Raw genomic sequence first — 5,363 nt, forward strand, 5'->3', positions numbered from 1 at the left:
GAGCGCGCAATTGGGTTCTGTAGCTCCAGAAAATCCACTTCGAGTGCAGGGAGGTCAGAATCCAACAGCATCTGCAGTCCTTTTTGGCTCTGAATCAGATTTTTGCTCAGGTCCCTCAATTTCAGCCAGAAAATACCTGAAATCACAGAAAAACACACAAACTCATAGTAAAGTCCAAAAAGTGAATTTAATAACTAAAAACTAATAAAAAATATACTAAAAAAACTAACTAGATCATACCAAAAACAATACCTAAAAACAAATGCCCAAAAAAGTATACAAATTATCGCCGCTCATCAAACATCAGTGCCAAGATCCGGCAACAACACCAAGTTTTTTGGCGTTATTGGCCCAGGGATTGTTCTAGTTTGGACAACTGACGGTTCATCTTGTTGCTTAGATTAGGTATTTATTTTTTTTCGAAATTCTTGAAGATGAATTCTAGAGTTTCATGATGATTTGTTGAATCTGGCTGGCTGAGAAGCCATGTCTAATCTCATTGGACCGAGGTTTCAACTTATCATCACAAGAGCTTGTTGATTTTTATCAATCTTGCTTTTGGAGCAGTGATCTGCTAAGGCTTGGCTGGCCTTTGGCCATGTCTAGTGTTTTGGACCGAAGCTTTCTTTGAAAGCTTGGCTGGCTGTGAAGCCATGTCTAATTCCTGGACCGGAGTCTTAGACTAGCATTGCACTGATTCCTGAATTCTCATTAAGAATTTTGATATCTTTTTCCACTTAATTTTCGAAAAACACAAAAAAATTACAAAATCATAAAATCCAAAAATTTCTTGTTTGAGTCTAGTGTCTCATTTAAGTTTGGTGTCAATTGCATGCATTCATTCATGTGTCTTAGGATCTTCAAGATGTTCTTGATGATTTACTTGCTCTGATCTTTGAATTCAATTGACTTGAGTGTTTTGTGTGTCTCATATGCATTTCTTATTAGTGTCAGTAGTATACAAACTGCTAAGTTTGGTGTCTTGCATGCATTGTTATTTGATTCTTGTTGCATTTTGATTTTTCCTTATTATTAAAAATCCAAAAATATTTTAATTTGTGTCTTTTCAAGTCAATAATACAGAGAATTGAAGATTCAGAACATACAGCAGAGGAATTGCACAGAAAAAGCTGGGCGTTCAAAACGCCCAGTGAAGAAGGACAGACTGGCGTTTAAACGCCAGCCAGGGTACCTGGTTGGGCGTTTAACGCCCAAAAGGGTAGCATTTTGGGCGTTAAACGCCAGAATGTGCACCATTCTGGGCGTTTAACGCCAGGATGGCAAAGGGGGAAGATTTTGTTTTCAAATCAATTTTTTTAGTTTTCAATTTTCAAAATCAAATCTTTTTCAAATCAATTTTTCAATCAAATCTTTTTCAAAATCAATTTCTTTCCTTTTCAAAGATACTTGCTACCAATTAATGATTTGATTCAACATTTCAAGTATGTTGCCTTTTCTGTTGAGAAAGGTTTAATGTTTGAATCATATCTTTTCTTGTTAGTCAAGTTTTTAATTTTCAAAATCAATCTTTTTTAAAATGTTTTTCAAATCATATCTTCTCAATCACATTTTTTTAAAACCAATCATATCTTCTTAACCACATCTTTTTCAAAATAGTTTTCAATCAAATCTTTTGATTTCTAATTTCAAAATCTTTTTCAAAAATCACTTGATTTCTTTTCCACTTTCATTTTCAAAAATTAAGTAGTGTTTTCAAAAATGTTTTCAAAATTTTTCACTTAATTTTCGAAAATACTTCCCTCCTTCTCACATCCTTCTATTTATGGACTAACACTATCCCTTAATGCAAAATTCGAACTCATCTTCTTTGATAAGTTCGAATTTTCTACTTCTGTCTTCTACTCTTCTTTCCTCTGACACCTAAAGGAATCTCTATACTGTGACATAGAGGATTCCACATTTTCTTGTTCTCTTCTCTTTCTTATGAGCAGGAGCAAAGACAAAAGCATTCTTGTTGAGGCTGATCCTGAACCTGAAAGGACCTTGAAGAGAAAGCTAAGAGAAGCCAAAGCACAACTCTCTTTAGAGGACCTGACCGAATTCTTCAAAGAAGAAGAACACATGGCAGCCGAAAACAACAATGCCAACAATGCAAGGAAGGTGCTGGGTGACTTTACTGCACCTACTCCCGACTTCTATGGGAGAAGCATCTCTATCCCTGCCATTGGAGCAAACAACTTTGAGCTTAAGCCTCAATTAGTTTCTCTAATGCAACAGAATTGCAAGTTCCATGGACTTCCATTGGAAGATCCTCATCAGTTTTTAGCTGAATTCTTGCAAATCTGTGACACTGTCAAGACTAATGGGGTTGACCCTGAGGTCTACAGACTTATGCTATTCCCTTTTGCTGTAAGAGACAGAGCTAGAACATGGTTGGATTCTCAACCTAAAGAAAGCCTGGACTCTTGGGAAAAGCTAGTCAATGCCTTCTTGGCAAAGTTCTTTCCACCTCAAAAATTGAGTAAGCTTAGAGTGGAAGTCCAAACCTTCAGACAGAAGGAAGGAGAATCCCTCTATGAAGCTTGGGAAAGATACAAACAATTGATCAGAAAGTGTCCTCTGAATGCTTTCTGAATGGAGCATCATAGGTATTTTCTATGATGGTCTCTCTGAACTGTCCAAGATGTCTTTGGATAGCTCTGCTGGAGGATCTCTTCATCTGAAGAAGACGCCTACTGAAGCTCAAGAACTGATTGAAATGGTTGCAAATAACCAATTCATGTACACTTCTGAAAGAAATCCTGTGAACAATGGGACTAGTCAGAAGAAAGGAGTTCTTGAGATTGACACTCTGAATGCCATATTGGCTCAGAACAAAATATTGACTCAACAAGTCAATATGATTTCTCAAAGTCTGTCTGGAATGCAAAATGCACCAAGCAGTACTAAGGAAGCTTCATCTGAGGAAGAAGCTTATGATCCTGAGAACCCTTCAATGGAAGAGGTGAATTACATGGGAGAACCCTATGGAAACACCTATAATCCTTCATGGAGGAATCATCCAAATCTTTCATGGAAGGATCAACAGAGACCTCAACAAGGTTTCAATAACAATAATGGTGGAAGAAACAGGTTTAGCAATAGCAAGCCTTTTCCATCATCTTCTCAGCAACAGACAGAGAGCTCTAAGCAGAATACCTCTGACTTAGCAACCATGGTCTCTGATCTAATCAAAACCACTCAAAGTTTCATGACTGAAACAAGGTCCTCCATTAGGAATTGGAGGGACAAGTGGGTCAGCTGAGCAAGAAAATTACTGAACTCCCTCCAGTACTCTTCCAAGCAATACAGAAGAAAATCCAAAAGGAGAGTGCAAGGCCATCAACATGGCCGAATTCTGGGAGGAAGGAGAGGCAGTGAACGCCACTGAGGAAGACCTCATGGACGTCCACTGACCTCCAATGAGTTCCCCAATGAGGAACCATGGGAATCTGAGGCTCAAAATGAGACCATAGAGATTCCATTGGACTTACTTCTGCCATTCATGAGCTCTGATGAGTATTCTTCCTCTGAAGAGGATGAGTATGTCACTGAAGAGCAAGTTGCTAAATACCTTGGAGCAATCATGAAGCTAAATGACAAGTTATTTGGAAATGAGACTTGGGAGGACGAACCTCCTTTGCTCACCAAAGAACTGGATGACTTGTCTAGGCAGAAATTCCTCAAAAGAGACAGGATCCTGGGAAGTTTTCAATACCTTGTACCATAGGCACCATGACCTTCAAGAAGGCCTTGTGTGACTTAGGGTCAAGTGTAAACCTCATGCCTCTCTCTGTAATGGAGAAGTAGGGATCTTTGAGGTGCAAGCTGCAAAAATCTCACTAGAGATGGCAGACAATTCACGAAAACAAGCCTATGGACTTGTAGAGGATGTTCTGGTTAAAGTGGAAGACCACTACATCCCTACTGATTTCATAGTCCTAGAGACTGGGAAGTGCATGGATGAATCCATCATCCTTGGCAGACCCTTCCTAGCCACAGCAAAGGCTGTGATTGATGTTGATAGAGGAGAGTTGATCATTCAAGTGAATGAAGAATCCTTGGTGTTTAAGGCCCAAGGATATCCCTCTGTCATTATGGAGAGGAAGCATGAAGAGCTTCTCTCAAAACAGAGCCAAACAGAGCCCCCACAGTCAAACTCTAAGTTTGGTGTTGGGAGGCCACAACCAAACTCTAAGTTTGGTGTTGAACCCCCACATTCAAACTCTAAGTTTGGTGTTGGGAGGTTCCAACACGGTTCTGAGTATCTGTGAGGCTCCATGAGAGTCCTCTGTCAAGCTAATGACAATAAAGAAGCGCTTGTTGGGAGGCAACCCAATGTTTTATAATTAAACTATTTTCTTTTGCTTTTGGTTATTTGGTTCCATAATGTCTCTGTTTTTGGTAGGTTGATGATCCATGAGAGAAGTCACAAAAAATGTTAAACCAATGAAAAATAGTAATATCAGAGAATAAAAATCAATGAAAAAAGCAAAAACAGAATGAAAAATAGGAAGAAAAATAGCACACCCTGGAGGACGCACCTACTGGCGTTTAAACGCCAGTGAGGCTAGCTGTTGGGCGTTTAACGCCCAGTCTGGCACCATTCTGAGCGTTTAACGCCAGAAAGGGGCACCAGACTGGCGTTAAACGCCAGAAAAGGGCAAGAAGCTGGCGTTAAACACCAGAAATGGGCACCAGCCCGGCGTTTAATGCCAGAAATGGCTAAAAACGTGTTTTTTCTTGCCATTTGGTGCAGGGATGACTTTTCCTTGACACCTCAGGATCTGTGGACCCCACAGGATCCCCACATACCCTACCACTCTCTCTCTTCCTCACCCATTCACCAATCACCTCAACACCTCTTCCCCAAAAACCCCTCACCTATCAAATCCCTTCTTTCTCTTCACCATCACATCCATCCTTCATAAAACCCCACCTACCTCACCATTCAAATTCAAACCACTTTCCCACCCAAACCCACCCTCAAATGGCCGAACCCTACCCTTCCCCCTCTCCTATATAAACCCTCCTTCACTCCTTCATTTTCACACAACCTAAACACCATTTCTCTCCCCTTTTGGCCGAACACAAAGCCATCCCCTTTCTCCTCATTTCTTCTTCTTCTACTTTCTTCTTTCTTCTTTTGCTCGAGGACGAGCAAACATTTTAAGTTTGGTGTGGTAAAAGCATTGCTTTTTGTTTTTCCATAACCATTTATGGCATCCAAGGCCGGAGAAACCTCTAGAAAGAGGAAAGGGAAGGCAAAAGCTTCCACCTCCGAGTCATCGGAGATGGTAAGATTCATCTCAAAGGTGCATCAAGACCACTTCTATGAAGTTGTGGCCTTGAAGAAGGTGATC

General features: G+C 40.1%; 1 non-coding gene across 1 annotated transcript; it reads right to left on the minus strand.

Moving 5' to 3' along the window:
* Positions 1 to 2,484: 2,484 nt before the first annotated feature.
* On the minus strand, positions 2,485 to 2,590 carry LOC112699749 (small nucleolar RNA R71). The gene has a single exon (XR_003152689.1). It is a non-coding gene; the product is annotated as a small nucleolar RNA R71 (small nucleolar RNA).
* Between the last annotated feature and the right edge of the window lie 2,773 nt (positions 2,591 to 5,363).

The sequence above is a fragment of the Arachis hypogaea genome, chromosome 6 (assembly GCF_003086295.3).
Source record: "Arachis hypogaea cultivar Tifrunner chromosome 6, arahy.Tifrunner.gnm2.J5K5, whole genome shotgun sequence".
Classification (NCBI taxonomy): domain Eukaryota; kingdom Viridiplantae; phylum Streptophyta; class Magnoliopsida; order Fabales; family Fabaceae; genus Arachis; species Arachis hypogaea.